At 45.8% G+C, this 19,833-nt stretch overlaps 1 protein-coding gene across 8 annotated transcripts in view; it reads left to right on the forward strand.

Moving 5' to 3' along the window:
• The first annotated feature begins 3,346 nt into the window (after nt 1–3,346).
• Nucleotides 3,347–19,833, forward strand: part of MTMR3 (myotubularin related protein 3) — a 74,272-nt gene continuing 57,785 nt past the window's right edge. For 5 of the 8 annotated variants that reach the window (XM_042886179.1, XM_042886185.1, XM_042886186.1 and 2 more), the window contains exons 1-2: nt 3,351–3,386; nt 3,834–3,877. The gene's annotated coding sequence lies outside the window, so the exon portion shown is untranslated. Of the gene's footprint in view, nt 3,387–3,718; nt 3,737–3,833; nt 3,878–9,956; nt 10,052–19,833 lie in introns of those variants that run through there. The other 3 variants (XM_042886183.1, XM_042886181.1, XM_042886180.1) reach the window with 3 other exon arrangements.

Below are 19,833 nucleotides of genomic sequence, written 5' to 3' on the forward strand. Positions count from 1 at the left end.
CCTCCAGTCACATTTTGTCTCCTTTCAATAAAGAGACCAAAGCTGCGCTCCTAATTCCAGAGAAGGTTGCAGTAGAGCTTTGTATCATGGTACTAATATCTTCCCCTTCCTTTGGAAACAGCTCAATTGATACGTGCTTTTTGTCACACTGCTCCATCTCGGGAGTTCTCAGTCATCTTGAGATCAGCAAATACACCCAGATTTTTCTCTTCTTCTGTCATTTCCAACAAGCTTGCAGCAGAGATTCCTGTTCACACTTCCCGAGCACATGACTGTGTACTTTCCACTATTAAATTTCATCTCCTTTCTGATGTGCCAGCACTCAGTGTTACCCAGATCATCCAGAAATACAGATATATCTCTGTGCTGCTAGTGCTTCCCAACCTTGTGCCATCAGCAAATGCCATCAGCTTACTCCTACCTTTTGTTCCACGACCTGACTGAGAAATATTGAGTGAGATGCAAAGATTGTAAGTCAGCCTGATGGTCCCTGCAGTCCGATGCTCCATCTCAGAGAGAAGCAGGGATGTGCACAAGAGCTCAGCCACTGCCTCTGAGCCTTCTCCCTGGCTGCCCACACATCCACACATTGCACGTCTGAGGTGACATCTCCACCTTTTCTATTCAGCAATTTCTACCTGAACTGTTGCCATCTCTCTGTAGCTATCTTCTCACCTACCAAATAGCTCCCCAGATAAACAATACGTTTGCAGTGTTGCACTGTATTCAATATTCTATTAAATCCAGTTAGATGAAACCTGATGTAAATCAATTGCCTAGAAAAATATTATTGAAGAAAACTGCCAATTTCATGTAACCTATCTTTAGTAAAACTACATTATAGTTCACTTCATTTTCTACTTACACACCTGTCCCCAACTACTTCTTCCCTTACATTTACTTCTAAAGCATCTAAAGTTCTTGAGGTCAGACAAATAGGGGTGTAAATGACTGAGTTGCTCTTCTTCCTCCTGTTTAAAACCAGGCAGTGCTTTGGTAGCTCCTCAGTAAGTCCTTACTACCCTGACAAGTTCAAAACTTTGTATTGGATAGGTGAGGATATGCTCCAGGTTTGCCAGAAGTGTGGGTATGGGGATGCCTTGTTCCCCAAGCTGCACATCAGGTCCTCATGAGCACTGCCCTCCCTTTGGGTGCAGTAATTTTCATTTCCATAAAGTAATTCACATTAGCTGTCACCCTTTGCCCTGATCTGTCATCCTTTGCCCTGATCCCTGATCATAGAAAACAGAACTAAAACTCATTTAACAGGAGGTCATACATAACATTAAAAAAAAAAATAAACTGAAGCACAAAATGGAGGGAATCTGAACAGAAGACTTAGGGACTCTCCAAGCGATCTGTTCAGTGCCATGAAGGACAATCTGTGTCACTGAAATAAGTAGCAGGGAGCATGTAGCTTTCCCTCAGTCCTTGCTGTCACTGTGATGGCACTGCAGCTTGCTCCCCTCCCTAAATACAGGCAGTGCACCCAGCAGGGTCTCCAGGATTCAGTTTTCTGAAGTAGGTCACATTTGATCTCCTTCCAGGCACACTGCAGAAGCAACTGCTTAACAGGGAGCTTTCAAACTTCATATTCTGCTTCCTGATGCTGTCAACACCTGCCCTTCAGAACAGTTTTTCGTTGCATTTGGGTATAAACAGGCCAGAAATCCTGTTTTTCCCTTCATTTACCTGTATTTCTTCTGAATTTCCTCAGAAGGTACATATTGACTTTCAGAACACATTTGCATTCAGATGATGGCTTGTTGTTGGAAAAAAATCCCTTCAGAGGGGCTCATTAACTTCCTTTCAAATGTTTACTGTCCCTGACCGAGGAAGCTAGCTAGCAAACAACTCACTGTGTGGCTTCTATCTGAGCTTAAAGACACGGGATCCTGTATTTTGTGTTGTTCATTCTAATGCCACTTCCACCTTCAGCATGGCTTAATGACAGACCGGAGTCCATCTGCTACAATGACTAGCCTTGGACTCAGAGGGAGAGTCCTGCGGATAATTTAGGAGCACGTTTTATAGTTAGTATAACTTCATTCCAGACCAAGGCAAACACGAGCAGGTGGAAATATCTCTCAAAAGCACAACCTGACCTACATAGTGCATTGTAAATTAAAGAGATGTATAAAAATAAAGCATTAACAATCCATCACGTTTGCAATACGACCCAGATACGGTCCTGCAGCCGCTCCCTGCCACCTGCATGTGGCCACCATTCCCCCCTCCAGCTCTGCAGCGCCCTTATGCTGCTCTGCGCTCTTGTCCCTTTTGCTTTATAGCTTTTCTCCCCACTACTGTGCACTTTCTGGCTCTCGCACTGCCTGCTGGCTCCCTGTTCTCCATTACCTCATGGAGGAGCTGCGAGCTGCTCTTGGCCAGCACATTTATGGACAGCAAGGGGCCACACATGTCCTTGTAGCCAAGTCCCAGAATGCCACAGAAGCAAAGTAAGGCACAGGCTGCGTGCAGGCACCGTGTTTCCAGTTGGATCTGTAGTTCCTCCAAGAGCTTTTGGAGAGCTCCTGAGGGGAGCACAAGGCAGGCATTGGGGTTCGGATCACCATGGTTCCTCTTTGCCCCAAGGCAGCTGCGTTCACCTCGGGGGGCTCACTCACCTCATGGGGATCAGCCAGCTGAGGGCTGGGTCGTTATCAGGGGGCTTGGCCACCTCAGGGGGCTCAGTCACCTCAGGGCTTGGCTCAGGGGTCACGGCCACCTCAGAGCTCAGCCACCTCAGGGGTCACGGCCATCTTAGGGCACAGCATCTCAAGGGGCGCAGCCACCTCAGAGCTCAGCCACCTCACAGGGATCAGTTAACTCAGTGTTTGGCCACCTCAGCGGGCTCAGTAACCTCAGGGGGCTCAGGGCTCAGGCACCTCAGAGGTCACAGCCATCTTAAGGCCTGGCTACCTCAGGGGGCTCAGCCACCTCAGTTGGGGCTCAGTCACCTCACGGGGATCAGTTCACTCAGTGCTTGGCCACCTCAGGAGTCACAGCCATCTCAGGGCTCGGCCACCTCAGAGCTCACAGCCACACAACACCCTCCCGCCCCATCAGCACCCCGCGCGCTTTAACACCCCCCACAGGGTTATAAAAGGGAAAGAGGCGGGCTCCTCCTTCCCTTCAGGAGGGGCCGACGAGAGGCCTGCCCGCGTCACCTGACAGGAGGCGGCCGCTCCGCCCTCGGCAGCAAGGGGAGGGAAGGGGAGGCGGTGTCGGGGGCGCGCTCTCCTCGCCGTACCCGCGTCCCGTGCGGCCGCCATGTTGTGGTGAAAAGCGGCGGCGGCAGCCAGGAGCCCGGCGACCCCGGCCCAAGGCAGGAGGCCGCGCCCCGGGACGGGGTGAGGGGGCTCCGCGCCATGCCCGGCCCCGAGGTAAGGAGCCGGCGGGGGTCTGCGGAAGGGTTCGGCGCCGCGCGGGGGGATGAAGCGGGCCGGGGCCTGGCGGAGGGCGGCCGGGCTGTCAGGGAGGGCCGCGGCCCGGCACGCCCCCTCAGCTGGGGCGGCGGCGGTCCGGCGGCGCTGCGCTCCCTCGGCCGGGGGCTCGGCGGCTCGGTGCGGGGCTCGGCCTCCTCTTCCTTCTCCTTCCCGCCGGGCCCGGTGGCCTCAGGAAAGTGACGGTGCAGGGCCGCGCCGGGCTCCGGCCGTGCGCCGTGGCTGCCCATACCCCGCCGGACGGTGCCTGCTGTCCCGGCCCCGAGCTCAGCTTGTATGCTGCTGTACGGGTCGGTGTGCTCACTGCCTTCATAATGGGATTGTTAGGGCTTCTCTGTTACTTGTGGGGGCTTTAATCGTGCTTCTTCCCCATGTTGTTCTTAACAGTCCCGTTCTTCTGGTGGGATCTGAGCAGATGTTGCCCTTCTCTGGTGAGTACCGTTTTGTGCCAACCCTCCTGACCCCACCCCGTGTTGAAGTTTTTGTGTTTTAAGGGAAGCTTAAGGTTTTGCACTGTACTTGTGTTGTGCCTCCTTTTAGGGAATGCTGCTTCACCAACAGATGAGCCCTCGCATTCCTTTGCATCTCTCTGTAGAAGGATCATTATGGTCCTTTTCAATCCAGACCATTCTATGGTTCTTTCTTTCCACACACCCTTTCCTTACTCTGTGAGGGCTGGGCACGAGCTTGTGCCTCACACAGACTGAACATCTGGTACCTGCTTCTGTCTGAGCACTTCACCTGCCTGTTTTCTTGTGTGACAAGCCCATGTTGCCGTGTGCAGTGAAGCTTTCTCTTCGAGGATCTTGTCTAGAAAATCATGCGGAGTAGTGTGGAGTGATGCTTGACTTTATGGTGGGAATAAAGGAATATTTAATTGCCCCAGTAAGCCCATTGGCAGGGGATGGCAGTGTGACTGAGGGAGCTGTGGCAGGTTTTGCGCAATACCTGGCAGGTTTGAGGCTTTAGATGGAGGGCTGAGGTGTGTCTGGCCTGTCAGTAAAGCATGTGTTGTAGTACTGAAAATCTTTCTTGGTAGAGGATGAAGGGGAGCTCATGCAATAGAGTTTATAGGCAGATGAGATGTGACACCTGGTGTCTGTGTTGCTTTGGTGTTAGTGATCACAGTGGTTTTTGAAGATAGAACAAGTGCTTTCTTTCGTAGTACAGGAAATGCTGTGAACTCAGAATGTTGAAATCTTTGTCAGATAAGTAAAGGTGGGGCATGGGCTTCTGAAATGCTTCACTGTTTCTGTGTGCTTGTTTTGGAGCTGGGGGAGAGGCAGATGTGCAGGAAAAAATGTTAAGCAGTGGAATTTTTGGCAACTGTGCCAAAAGGTGCTCTTGTCTTATGTCAAGTCCTAAAGATTATAGGAGTGACATCTTGAGACAAGTTAGTTTTCTGGCTGGTAGTATTATCAGTGCCTATTTAGGAATTTGCTAATGTCCATTGCTTTTAATTGTCTGAGCTAGAAATTAGCCAAGTGTTAGCCTGCTTAAGAAACCACAGGCAAGGCCAGCTTGATAAGCTCTTCATTTTCTATCAGAATGGCTGTCTGTACCTGAAGGAGGTAGAAGTGCAGCGTGTCCAAGCTTCTGAAGGTAGAGAGTACAGTACTTTATCTGAGATCTCGTTCCACCTACGTGCTGCACAGGATGATGGAGAGGAGTATGTTGTCAGCCCTTCAAGAGTAGGAGGTCTGAGCAGTGCTTGGCTGACAATTAATGTGTCCAAGTGGAGTAACTTAAGGAGAAAAGTATCAGTAGGCTGCCCGAGAATTGGGAAGTAGTCAGACAAGTCTGCTGGAGTGCAAGGAAGGAGTAATTGTCTCTGGAGCAAATTGGAGGTACTGGGTTAGCATCTAGAAGTAATCTGGGATCTCTTCACCTACAGAGGATAAAAGTTGGTGATGGCTGTTCCTGGTCTGGTAGCTCTCCACGGTGCTGCGTAGGTGGGTATAATCATGGGGCTCTTCTGTTTGGTGTCAGTTGTCAGAGCCTGTGACTGCAAATAGTACAGTAGTGCTTATCAAATACGGTGAACTGGAATGGAAATCCCAGGTACTTGAATGTGATCTTATTTCATAGCTGCTTTTATTGACCTGATCAAACAATAGAAGTTGTTTCTTTCAAGATGAGCTTCTAAGCACCAAATTGTTTAAGTCTGTTCTTTGCCATAATGTGCAACTGTTCTGCACGTGTACCCAGCTGAGGTAGCTGGCAGTGTAAGGATCTGCCTCTTGGTTCCCATATGGGTTTTATGTCTCTGGGACGTGAGCTTCCTTTGTAATTCTGTCCTTCTAGATATTAGTGCCATAACTTTGCAGTGCTTTTAGGAAAGCTTTGGGATATGCCTTACATGCAGATCATTCTTGTGATTAACAGAGTTTTTAAAGACAGCTGTTCCTTTAGCTTTGTGTAGCTTTGAGATCGACAGTCTGGTGACTGAGTGGTTTGCAGGAAAGATCTAACAGGGAATTTAGTGCTAATTTAGGATTTGAAATACAGACTTACTAAAGAGTCAATAAAGAATTGAAGACCTCGATTTGCAGTGTGTTATCACTTGTACCTTGGATGCGTTAGTCCCAAGTTAGGCAGGATTACAGAATCGCCAAGGTGAGAAAAGACCTTCAAGATCACCCAGTCCAACCATCCACCTATCACCAGTAGTGCTCACTAAACCATGTCCCTCAGCACAAAATCCAAACCTTCCTTGAACGTTACCGTATCCAGATGGGTGTTCTGACTTGTATGTGTGCCAGTGTCTGCTTTGTGGGATGGACAAAAATCATAAGCTACAACATCATTTGGTGCCGACTGCTCTTGTTCAGATTGTGTTTGATAGCAGGAACAGCCAAGACTTTGTCCCCTCCCTTTGGGGTGGATAGCTGAGAACTACTCACAATGTGTTTGGTGTTACAGGATGCTGGTTTTTAGCTGGAGCCATAAGTGGCTTGGCTGTTCTTTATCTGTTTAACAGCTTCTGGCCCTGATGTAAGGGAGGTGAACAGCAGCTGCTGTGATTCCAAGAGGTCATTTTATGCTGTAAGGAAGCCCTCAATTCAGTCTCTGCTGATCAGAGCTGGGGGAGAAAATCAACCAAAAGTACCAGAAGTAGCAGAGGAAGAGAGGAGTGCAGGCATTATCCTTTAGAAACCAGTGTACCTTTTGTCTTTAGTCTGTTCTGGTGTCTGGGTTACATTGGTGTGTGAACTGAAGCTGCTCTGCTCAGTGCTGAGGAATGATGGGGCTGCAGCTCTGCACTGTGCAGAGGGAGCTCAAGAAAAAGAGCAAAACTAAGGGTTTTTTGGGGATGCTGAGATAAATGCATTATTTCTGGAGTCATCAATGTTCTCCAAAAAAAGCACTTTATAAAGGACTCATTTAAAATATAATTATTGATACCTAACTTTGGCTAATCTTTGATTTTAATCATAAAATTCAGGAAGTGGCAGTTGATTTGATGTGCATATGATAGCAAGTAAACTGGACAGATGCTCCCCAGGTCTTACTGGGAAGAACAGAATATGTGGGGGGCAGTGATCTACGTGGGAGTTCATGCTGCAAATACAGGATGGAGCTCGTGAGAGGAGAGGGGCCTCTGAGCTCCTGAGGGTGGCCTAGAAGTTGGTGGCTGTGTGGGAAAGGTGATATAAGTGTGTGTTAATGAAGAGCTTGAGTGTTCTCCTTTGTGGACCAACACGTGAATGTCAAAATTCATAAAGTACTGTTCTGTTTATCATCTTCTGGCTGAGCTTTAAAACAAGAAGCTATGCTTGCATTTTTAACTCTGTTACAGGAAATATCCATTTAAATGCTCTCTTCTTCCTGCTGGGTTGGATCTTGGGCTGACCAGTGTAACTGTTAGAGCCTGCAAGGCTGAGGCAAGGTTTGGGTGCTGTGTCTTGAACTGGGGCAGTTGTGCAGATGCACACAGACACATAGCAAACTCAAGGCTGATAGTTCTTGGGAAGTGTTGGATATGTTGAGATTTCTTGGCTTGTTTCAATTTCAGAAGTGAAGTTATTCTTTATTGGTGCTATCTCTAGCAGGTGGGCAAGATCTGCCCTGTCAGATCCTGCTTTCTTTGGGCATTAGTGGGAAAAGACTTTAAAAAGATACTTTTAACTGCTTCCTACTTCTCATAGAGGCAACATTGTCTAAGTAACACACTGCATCTATCCCATTCTCCCATGCTGCATGTACAGTATCCACTGGGCTAGGACTTCTACCAAAGGTTTCCTTCCTTGAGCCTTGGCCTATTGTAAGAACGTGGGAAGGTTTTTCATTTGAGAAAACTAGTGAAAAGCTGTGCATCAGCTGTTTAACTGAGCTTTCTGAAAATAAAATCCCTTGAAATAGAATACTCCATCAAAAATGTGTCTGTAGGATATTTCTTGTGTGTACAAGTCTAAGCATCCTGTCTAGCCAAATATCTGATTGTTCTGGTGCAGTACAAGCTGCAGTTCCTAGAATGTAATCAATACTGAGGTAGGTGAGGTTTTGTGGAGGAAGACTGTTGCATTGCCTTAATTAAGTCTGTATCCAGAGCATTACTTCTGTATTCTACCTGAAGAGAACAGTTTCCCTTTTCCTATACGTGTAGAATTTGGCTCCAACATCAGCAGGGCAGAGGCAGGCTCCAGGCAGTGTGAAACTTCTCTAGTGCTGCTTTCTGCTCCTGTGTGAGCCCCTGGGGGAAGCTGCTCTTTGCTGCCTTTTCAAGAGGAGCAGACAAATGCATGTCTGCACGCTGCAGAGCACAGCTGGAAACTAAGAGTCTGGTCTGATGACCAGCTGCTTTGGTTGGCTTTCTGAAGCTGCCTTGGAGCAGGAGGTAGGACTTGCCTGGGGACGTGGCTCATTTGCTCTCTCCCCAGCTCACTCCTTCGTATCACCCCGAATAAATCAGAAGCCTTCCAGGTCCTGTGAGAACAACTCTTCAGTTTCATCCAGTTTGACTGTTCTGTAAGCAAGTTTATTTTTTGTGCAGCTGTAGAGCTGCTGTCAGGGTTTTGGGAAATAGATGGAAAGATCTGATCCAATCTACACCTGCCTTAACTGTGGAGTCTTAAAGTGCTACTATCTTAAAGCAGACACTACATGGATAAAATAACTGAGTATTTCTGAAATGAAGCTTCAGCTGTGGTGTAGAAGCAATCAGAATGATCCTGTCTATTAGCTGATCTAGTGCTGGTCTGGTGTGGCTTATGCTACCACTGCCAGCGTTCAACATGACTGCTAAGCTGCTCGTGGAAGTGGTTGTGGGTGAGTTTAAGATTAGAAATTGTTTCTTGGGAATTTCCTATCTGCTAGTCAGGCTGGGGGACCAGTAGGCTGACTCCTTGCTCTCTGTGCAGGTAGACCATGAAAGGGAACAGCTTGTTGCTGTGGCTGCCTAATTTCATTTCTTGCAGCCATAATTGAAATAAATGTGTACCTGGGAAAGCTCTACTTATTGCATTGCTATCTGCAAGCGCGTAATTGCTATCATTGAAACGTTAAACCTGAGATAAAATGAGATGCTGGGAAGCTCTGTCATGCCTAATTATATTGTTTGCATCCTTCATAGGGTGTTTGTTTTGAGACCTCTTCAGACCCAGTTCTGGATTCTTGCAGCTGAAAACTGCCTTCAGTTTTGCTTGCCTCCAGCCTTCAGTGTCTTCTCTAGCTTTCAGAACTACTGCTACCAAAGTTAACTTTTGCTCTTCTGTGGGTTCTCGAGGTTCAGGCTTTTAAAATATTTGTTTCGGACAAAGAACAGATGATGCCAAATGGGAAGCTGTGCGATGAAAGCTCCATGCCATATCCCAGAGGCAGATCTCATTGTGCATTAATAAGAAGACATTGCTCCATCCGTTCTGTGGTCAGTTTTAGTTTGAGTAGAGCAGAGATACTTTTGTAAGTCATGAGTTGACAGTCTTGCTTTTATTCTCCATGAAAGTATTTACTGCTTTTGTGGCACTCAGTGGTTGTGGATGCCACCACGTTACCTATAAGCTTGTCTTCAGAACCTCCTTGGTGTCTGATGGGCTTCAGTGGCCGAGCAGATCTCCCTCACTTCTGAGCAGCATGCTGCTGAATGGGGGCATTGCTAATCATCTGATCCAAGTCTTTAAATGCACCACATTTCTAATTCATTTTGGTTATTTGTCTCTAATAAGTGGAACTTGGAAGCCAGTGAAGCCTGCTTAATGTAAACTTGTAAGCTTATTGCCTCTGCCTGCAGATCTCCTGGTTTCCATCTGAGTGCTGTGCATGTTTTTCTTGAGTGGATAAGCTTTTCATCAAATGAGTGACTAATCCTTATCACACAAATGTGCATCATTACAATTAAGAGTTCCTGCTCTTTAATTGCTTGGTGATTGGACATACTAATCATGAGTATGTTTGAGAATTCAATATCTTCGTTTTCTCTCATTGCTAATAGCAGGAATTTGCTGTGAACGGTGCATTATATTCTGGTTGGATACCCATTATAATTAAATTCTCATCTTTGTCTGTGTTCAGTGAACCTTTCTCTGAGTGACTTCCATAAGAATGTACCTTCTTGTGCTTTGGGAGAATCTGAGCTCTGTGGAAAAATGGGGTAAGATGGGAACAAGGTAAATATTTTGAGGTCTGCTGTGTTTTCCTTATAGGTTTGGCTAATGGCTTATAGCTGTTTCCTAGAGCAGAATACAATGGCTAGCTTGTTTTCTTTTACTTTGGACTGGAATCTCTTTATCCCTTCATACTCAAGCGTGAGTATCACATGATTTGGAGGTGTTTGCTTAGCGTGCTTCGCTGCTGTAGAGCATCCCTGCACTTTACAGATGAGTAAATCAGGACTGCAGGGAGAGCAAACATGGGAATGTGCCGTTCTGGAGGTGCGTGTCAACAGTTGTAATGCTTCATTGCTGTGTGTGCCCTGGCAAGAAGCAAGGGGCTGTGTCAGGTCAGTTAGACCTCTTGCTATGAGGAGATCAGCTTTCTGTTCTGGATGTCCTAGCTGACTTTATAAAGAAAGCTGCAGCTTCAGTTTACTGCTGTGTGCCTATATCCTCCTTATACCTACAGGTGCTCAAACTGTGTTTGGGGTGTTTGTGTAGAAATGGCCTGGCAGGAAAACTAATTAGAGGTTCTTTCAGAATCTGAGGCATCGGAGGGAGTCTAGCTGTATAATTGCTCATAAGTGCTTGTTGAAGTGAAACAATTTTCAATGTTCATACACAGATAGTCTTGGAAAAGAGCTGAAATTAGCTGCATGACAGTAACAGCACACCTGGTCACTGCAGTGCTGCTTTTCCTTCCCCTCAGGCTTCAGCAGCTGGAACAAAAATACTTTGCATGTGTTTAGAAGTAGAGTTTTTTGCTTTTAAGCAGTAGAATGGGTTGTGGGACTTGAGGGTGACTCTGTTTTCTAGTAAGAGGAAGTTTATCATTGGGGCTTTCTACAAATGGTCAGTTTGAGTAGTAAATTCCCTAAAATTCTATACTACGACACTGAACTGAGGGTGGAATCAAATTCCTGTGACTTAGAAGATACTAATCTTGACTTCTGGTGCTCCTTTTACAGCATCTGGTACGGTAAGAGCCCAGTCGCTGTTGGAATATCTTCAGTGCCTCTACCAGCAGCTGAAGCTTGCTTCTTCCCAGGCTGTTTCACTCAGGTTGAAAGAAATATAGGAACAACTGGGGGAGGTCTTGCTTTGCTTCTCCCCTCAGCTTATTAGAGAAGCCATAGATAACTTGCTGGGGTGAAGTGCTGACTGGTAGGCTGGTTTGAGCTGCGAAGCTTTCGATTGCCAGGCTGTTCCAAGTCCTTGGAGGCATTGCTGTCACATAGACACTTCTGTGCATGTGTGGGAGACTGGTGATAACCTATGACAAGGGACTAAGGGTGGGAATGCTGGAGTGATTTGCTGAGATAAGAGCAGTGCCAAACCTGCTGCTTGTAATAATTCAGCTTGGAGTAGAGAGCAGCCTTGAAACCTGCCTGGTGCGCTGCTTACCTGCAGAGGTTGTTCAGTCCATCAGAGTCGCTGCTCTGGAAGGTGCCTGAGGTAGATGTGTTGGTGTGCAGTGCACAGCCTGTGGCTTGGTGGCCAGGGGACGAAGGGATTTCGCTTGAGTGAACAAGTCCAAGGTCGGTAGAGCACAGACACTCTGAGCTATTTCTCATCTTCGTGTCTTGCGAGCAGCTTCTAGCAAGCTGTTTGTATAGGTACAAGTGCAGGTGTTCCTGCCCTGTGAGGGGCACACCCAGAAAGCAGTCCTATTAAAATTAATAGTGCTCTTGCATCATTCTTCAGGCTGCCGTGCTCTCATTCAGCGCTAAGGTATGAAGACTTTTCCTCTTGCATAAGGTGACTTGGTTTGTTCTGGTTGAGGAGGAAAGAGTTTGGCAGCTCATTGAAGAGTGAGCTGTATGCTGTTGTGCCCTGTAGCTTATTTTCTAAACTATTTCAAGCTACTGTTCAGCTTTCTAACCTGTCTTACTATGTACAGCTGCATGATACTGAGCTACTAATTAAACTGATGTGGTGATTATCTGGTCAGCCCTTCCTGAGTGCAGCTCCTTTACTACTTCTAGCCTACTTCTTGCTACTAGACGTGGTTTGTTTGATACTCAAACTAGGGACCTAGCAAGGTTCAGCCTCCTGTTCTCATTGAACTTATTTTAAAGGCCCCGAAATTATGACAGGCTTAATCTTTGTACCCTTATAGTTTCTAAATACACATATATATGTAGCACTTCTTGCTTTTTATTCTTTCCCAACAAGAGTTGGTTTCTAGTCTAATCAGAAACACTGGTTGCCCTGTCAAGCCCTGTTCATCATTAATGTAACAGCTTAAAAAAACAAACCAGCCACCAAACAAAACTCCCTCCAAACCCACAAAGTTCTTAATAAACTCATGCAGTTCAGTAGTATTGCTGCGCTGACTTCACTCACAGGTGAGGAGTGAAAGCAAAAACAATCCTTAACAAAAGGAGTTAGTCTCATTAAATGCAACTGGCTGTGATGTGAATGTGAAGAGACAAGAAGGGACTTTGGCTTTTTGTGCAAAAACTGCTGTGCCAGGAGTAAGTACCTGAACTGGGAAGAATCTAAGCTTTCAGTTTAAAGAGACTTAATGCCAAAAAACCTCCAAAAATTTGTTTAAACACAATTCTTATGCTGAATCATACCAAGGTAATTATAGAATTCCTAAAGCTAGTTTGAATTTGCAGGCTGGGTTTGGAGAGCAGTGTGCTTCCAGAGGTGCAGAGAATGCTCAGGTTTGTTCAGGCAGGTTGGTGAGTAGCAGAGGTTTTCATATGGAAAGCTGTGTTGTTTTTCCTCTGAGCAGTCAGGAGCTGTTGCTGTCAGCACTGTGCAGTGCTGTGTGCTGCCAGTCGGGCTCTGCTGTTTGTGAAAGGTCAGCTTCTGAACCTCCGTGTATCAATAAGCAGTAAGCTCCAAACTGATGTTCTAGCTCTGTGTTCTGGAACTGCAGACCTCCTACGTGGTTCTGGAAGACTGAAGAGGAAGGGCAGTGCTGTGTGGTTGGTGTTCTTGAGATCTGCTGGGCAGCTTGCTGAAATGCGAGAGGTGAAGGAATGCCCTAGGGTCAGTTTAGAGAGGGCTTGCTGAGCTGAGTGGAGAAAAATTGTGCTTAAACAACTCCATGTGTCAGGTTTGCAAACAGAACCAATCAAAATCGTATTTCGATAGACAGGAGTCAAGTTTTGTGACTGTTTTCTGCCCTAAGTGACTTCGTGCAAAGTGGTGTTGAGAGACTTAACAGATTCTGCTTGTTGAAACGATTTCTACATCTTGTAACAGATACAATGAATTCAAACCTGTCTGAGGAATGTCCTGCTCATTAGCCGACTTCTGAGCAGCCATTCCACCTATGACCCCTCCAAACTCATGCTGATGACTTGGGTACTTCTAGTTCTTCATAACAGCTTAACCAGAGCGTTAAAAGTTCGAGCAATGCTGATCTTTCTGTAGTGGGTGTGCAAATGTGGAAGAGAAGTTGTGAAGTGGGGAATCCATGGTTTGTGCTGTGTGACAGCTCAGCCTCTGAATGGCATTCAGAGCATCTTTGCCATGTTATGAAAAGCGTGTTGCCTGCTGCTCAACTGCTCCTCCAACATAGAGCTCTTTGTAACCTTTGAACTCTGTGAGGATGGAGTAGGAATTTGTCCTGTTAAAACCTGCGTTGGTTTAAAGAGCTCACTTCTTACTCACCTGTGTCCTACATCTGCAGATCTCAGTTACTTAAATACCAAGGTGTGTCACTCCAAACCCAAGTGATTTTTTTAGAAGTAAAAGTGACCTGTAGCAAACAAAGCTGTACCTTCCTACCACACCTCTTCCGCTCTTCACTTTTAAGTATAGTATTGAACCGGTTTGAAAAAAAAAAAACACACCACACTAGAAGTGTTTGAGCTAGGATGAATGGAAGTGACCAAAGGCTCCAACTCTGAAGTAAGAAATAAACCTAATTTGTCTAGTTAGGTTTGTTCCACTTACAAACCTCAGTGAAGGTTTTGTGTGAGAACAGGCTTGAGTGAAGTCCTTCCTTGGTGTTTTGTGGTAGTCTGAAACTCACTGGAACAGTGCTGATACTGATCCACCAGCTCATCGAGGTAAATGCTTCATCACAGCTTTAATTCCAGCGTTCTATGTCCTTGTCACTAGTGACACAGCAAGAAATTAGCATCTTCACCTTCTGTGTTGCTTTTGTCCCCAGTCCCTTGCATCCTCTGGCATCCACATGCCATCCTTGCTCAGTATGACTGCATGCTCTGAGGACTTTTTCACGCCATGCTTCTGGGCCGAGGCTGCTGCAAGCAAAATGTGTAATGAGTGCTCCTTCAGTGCTTGATCTGCTGTGAACAACACTGTCTCTGTGCTAATGGAAGTTGCTGACTTGTAAGCCTTCAGTGGGCAGAGTGCTGCTGGCGCGCTGTGCGATAGGTACGAGCTCTGCAGGTCATGCGGCTGAGCTAAGAATACAGGTTGCCTTATGGCACTGGAATGCTGGCATGAATCCTGGTGCAGGGACAGCAGGCTATTGGCAGTGCAGCCATCGCTGCTGATTTTAGTTACCTCAAAAAAATGCGACTGTTGTGTCGTGAGGGTTTGCCTCTGCTGCCTGGCACAGAGGTGGCTGTGGCACTGCTTGGGCTCTGCTGGAGATCTATGCAGGAAGTAGAAGCAGGTGCATTCCTTTCTCAGAGACCTACTTTATTAATTGTTAACTGAAACTGATACAAGTTCTGCTTTTGGTACTTGCAGTACTGTTTGATATGTAAGCTGATGAATGTTCGTGTGTTCTCCACAGATAAAATATGCCTATTCTTTGTGGGGTGTGGAGCAGAGTTATTGGATTTGTAGATGTTGGGGTCTCTGTATAAGTCAGCTGTCAGAGCAGTGCACTGAGCCTTGTGCTGGAAGTTACTCAGTAACTTGGATTTGGTTGTTGAGCTGCAAGTAATGGTGCTGGTGAAACGTAGCAAGGTTAAATGAGAAATGTACAAACAGCAAATACCCAATTCAGGTCCTGTTCCAAAGGGTAATAACACCTTACCTGGTAGTAGTATCATGCACTGTAGCGTGGCTCTGAGACTAGGAATTTGGTACTGCTGTTCAGTACCTGGGCAGTGAGGATAACCTCTACAGTTTCATTGAGTGTTTTTATGGTTCTGTAAGGAACGTTGCTCCCTGGGAGCTTACTGGAATGCTGAAAAAGCATGATTCCTGTGCAACTTCTTACAAGGGAAATGGAATATATGCATTTCTGTGTTTGCTGTGGTGTAAGTTACTTCAGAATGTTGGCAGATCCTGCTCTGTGGGATCGTGTGTCAGTCTGAGCTAGAAGCTAGTCTGCTAGCACATTTAATCTAGTGTTGATTTGTCAAGATCTCAAAGGTAGAAACAAAAAGCACTTTGTCCTGGCTATTCTCATGGACACTGACACTTGAATCACTCTTTCTAGTTGTCTATTCAGTTATTTCCTCAGCATGCTACACTCGCTGAATGAGGCTCATTGTTTAGTAGTAAACCATAATTGGGTTGCTTCCATTCAAAGGCTTTCATCTATAGGTTGAACATCTCATTCTGCCAATTTAAATGAGTTATCTGAACAGCTTCAAGCTTATGCTCATCAGTGTAAGTTAGCGAGGCTTCTCTTATGACTCCAGCAACTCATCTGTGAAACAAAGCTGTGCCATGCTGAGCCTTACTGCTGTCTTCCATCACAGCCCTGGTGCAGCCTTTTCCTCGGTTGGATAGGGGTGAACAGCGGGACTGGAGGTATTTCTTGGTGGATACCAGGGACAGGGCTGCTTTGTAGGTCATGCAGCTTCAGTTGTGAAGCTCTGTAGAAACAGCAGCTGGGCAGTTCTGGTGAACTCTGCAGAGAATCATATGCTTACTGGTGCTTTCTTTCTGAGACGATGAGAATCTGACAATATCCTGGAGATCCAGGTTTTAGTTCTTCCTTTTTATGTTACTGTAAACATTTCTCCCTCATTGCTATTGCACAGCTCCCCAGCTGTCTGCATGCACCAAGAAGTCTGAATCTTTACCTTGCTGTGTAACTTTTTTCACAGTTTTTGGAAGCTCCAAGCATCAGGACTTGAAACTTCTGATGCATATTCAGCCCATGTGAGAATTTCCGTGACCCTTGTAGGTGGTCATGATGTATTCAGTCTAAAGCAATCGAGCTTAGTTTTCCTGCTGTTTACTTTAAGCTTTTCAGGCCTGTTTGTGTTTACCTTAGTTAAGCAGTAATAATTGTTAAAGCATTAAACTGAGCTATCATATTGAAGGACACGCCAACCAAATAAACATTATTGCGACTTCCTGATAATGAAAATTGCAATCGTGTAATGCTTGATTTAATCTTTAAGCTTGGAGAAAATGGGAGTGGTGATGAGGATCTCCTTTGTAACTGACTTTCAGTCAGCTAGGTAATGCGTGCAAAAGCTTGATATGTGTGGGGAGAATTGCTGTGACCTTATGACTACTGAGGATAACAGCTATTTGTTATGTTAATACAGGGAGCAGCTGAGCTACTCCTTCACATTCTTTGGTGTTCATGCTTGGTGTCCACTTGAGTTTTTTAATTGCTGGTGCTTCCCCAGACTGTCTGGATGATTTTGTTTGCTTCCTTATAGCAATTGCCTAGATATGTTTAGGCTGGAACTGGGGAGTTAAGAACACGTGTTGCTGTTTTCCATCTAAATCAGACGTAGTCAAGCATGTGCCTTTCTCTTGCAGAGGGTGTACAGAGTGGGTCAGAACTAATCACTGAATGGTGGGATGTGGGCCTTCTGAAAAGGAGGCTAGATCAGATACAAGCATCTGGCTTTAGATGAGAAGCATCTTATTTATGGTGTCAGTTTCAGCTGATATGAGTATGGCACTAAGGATGATTCTAGTAAAGGTGAATCTCTTGACTGCAGATAGTTCAGACAGTTTTCTTAGCATAACAGCTTAAAGATTGCTGAGGAAGTTCCCAAGAGCTCAGCTGGATGTTGTATATAACAGCTGACTCCCTGGAGAATGTACAGTGCTCCTGCTTTAAGTTTAATCACGTGCTTACAAGTCAGAATTGTTAAGGCTTCCATCCTCCCAAGTTAGGGCAGCGGTTCTGTTTCATTGCTCTCTTAAATTGCACACTACCTCAGACCTGTTTCTTAGCTCACTCTGTGCTGTGTGCTTACCTTCTCTACTTTCTTGCTTCCAGCCCTGCAGGCTGAAGCACAGCCTATGCTCTGCTGCTCAGCTGATGGGTGTATGGGCACCAGGCTGAGGGAAGCATCTCAAGGCTGCTTCTGCATGGCAGTGAGTGCCTGTCAGGTGATTGCTGTAAGGCTCAGACCTGCATGCAGTGCTCCTGACTGAGAGATGCTGGGTGGTGATGCTGATCCCCCACCAGTTCAGGGATTTCTGCTATAGCAGAAACTTGCCCCGGACCCAACTCTCGATAGTGCATCCTGTTAATTCTTTTCTCTTCAGAGGTGCTGCTGGGGAATGAGCATCGTATCTGAAATGCTTGTATTTTGAGCAATTATTGCAGAGTAGGTTGATTGGTTATAGAGCAATAGTGGTTTTACTGAGTTCTTGGATACCTTTAAGATCATTATGGTGGCTAGCTATCGTGTTAGCAGAACCATTCTAAATATACTTCAGCACTGCATTCTTGACAGAGTAATTGTGATGCCAGAACTTGATTCCTGATTAGGAATACATCTTACATATGCATGCACGTGAGAATGACAGAGCAGCACACGTTGGACGTGAAGGCAGTGCTTCCTTCAGTGTGAGCTGGAGTGTGTGGTACGAGTCTCCTTTTGCTTTGGAAGCATTATACAAGCTCAGTAATGTGTGGCTCTTCAGAAGTGACCGCAAGCTGCAGGTTATAGGAAAATCTGACTCCTTCAAATGAGAATGCATCTTGGTTTCTGCGCTCTGTGTAGGAAAACTACTTGCAGAGCTTGCTCTGGGTGCTTTCATTGCATGTGCTGTGTCAGGAGGACACTTCAGTTGTTTCTACCTGCATTACAAGTTCACCTTCTGGTTCTGGCTTCAGGCTCTCTGGCTTTTCCTTTTCTTAGATTTCCCCAGTTTTCTTCTGTACTCCCTTATTCCTCATTTGCTGAAGTGTTAGAGGTGAGTATACCTGCAGGTTGCTGTAATGGGTTGGTCTGACTGTTCAAATGTCTGCTTCTGTCCCAAAGCTTGCTCTGAACTGTTTGTTTGAGCTAAAGGGAATGTACTGATCTTCTGGATGGGAAGGGACTTGTATCCCAGGAGTCAGACTATCTGAAGGATGCTGTCTAGCATATCTACCTGATCTCATTGAGAATTGATACATTTTTAAGTTACTTTTTGCTAGGAAATCAGTAAAATATGTTTTTAAATACTGTCTTTAAACTGCCTGGTCAACCTGGAAGAGCTGGACTGTCTGACCATCACTTGTCTGGAAGTGCTCCAAGACAGAATTGCCGGTGACTGGGGAGTTTGTCCCTTGCTTCAGAGTTACCTTTAAGTGTTGTGAGTTTTTGACAGTGCAGTCAATGTAAAGTTGGAGATAAGGGAAGAAAGTGAAGATGTGCTATTACTGATGTGCTATTACAGCTGCATTTCTATGCCTATGTAAGACCTATACATTAAACTGCTAAAACCTTCCCCCTGCTTTCCTCCCTTTTCTGTGGAGGCAAAACGGCAGGCTTCGGTTCCTCTGTGTCTTGTTGCTTTAATTCTTCCTAAGGCTGCTTTCAGAGTAGCTTTGCTACATGCTCTGGCAACCTTGCTTGAGCTGTCAGTGCAGTCTGCAGGACTCTCACTATGAATACTGCTGGCATAGCAGGTGACTGAGCAGTGGAAGCTTGAATAAGTCTCTCACTGGCTGATTCTCAAGTCTGACATCATATCCAAGAAATAGATGGCTCTCTTTCACCATGAGGATAATGAAATAATTCCCACTGTGTTATTCATTAACTCACGTTTCATTCAGCAGCTCCTAAGGATGGCAAACATGCTGGAGGTGAACTTGCATAAGACTTCTGGCACTCTTTTGTTAAGATAGGCAAGAGTTAAAGCTGTGGCAGACCAAGCTTATACATGGCAGCAGTGCCTCGCTGAGGCAAGTGCTATGTGGTGTATTTGATGTATTGCACTTACTGACTTTCCAACTGAATGGTTTTGACTTCAAGGAGGTAGGCTGTGCATGAAGATATTTGAGAATTAACTAATGCACAAAGCTGGGTGAAGTTCTTCCTCAGTGTGGAGACTGCAGCTTGCTGAGTGGCTGCATAGAGACGTAATGTTCAGCCCAGCATGGCAGTGTTTCAGGGCAGGTAAGGGAGCCCAGCAAATGAACTGGTGGACCTGCAGCAGTGAAAGCACGTGGAAAGAAAGGCAGTGTGCTGAGCTGCGTAGAGCTGCTTGTAGAGGAGCCTGTTAAAAGCTTGCTGGTCTTTTAGTATTTGCACTAATGTATCTTGAGCACGTGAAATTGGAATTGCTCTGAAATGTTAGTGTCATGTCTTCCCCCTGCATGTAAGCTGGCTTAAACTCCTGCTGAATAGTACTCTGCAAGGGAGCTTAGAAGCAAAGAATGATGACCTGCTTTGCTGCAGGATTTTCACTACTATGAAGTAGAAAAGGCAGGCCACTGTACCCCCAGCTTTAGTGCTGAAATGTTTTAAGGGGTCTGTGAGGGCTGGCTGTGACTCATCTTGGCTTTGATGCAAGCTCTTGATGACTTGAACTTCCTAATGAAGGGTTGTGGCTGTTACTCAAGTTACCATACTAAGTGTGAGCACTGGGCAATTCTGAAGGCTTGCCAAGGAATTCATCTCTCCAAAAGAGATTTACCTGAATCAAACAATTGAATAAAT

This window comes from Lagopus leucura, unplaced genomic scaffold (assembly GCF_019238085.1).
Source record: "Lagopus leucura isolate 7727_CA_CO unplaced genomic scaffold, USGS_WTPT01 Super-Scaffold_100055, whole genome shotgun sequence".
NCBI classification, from domain to species: domain Eukaryota; kingdom Metazoa; phylum Chordata; class Aves; order Galliformes; family Phasianidae; genus Lagopus; species Lagopus leucura.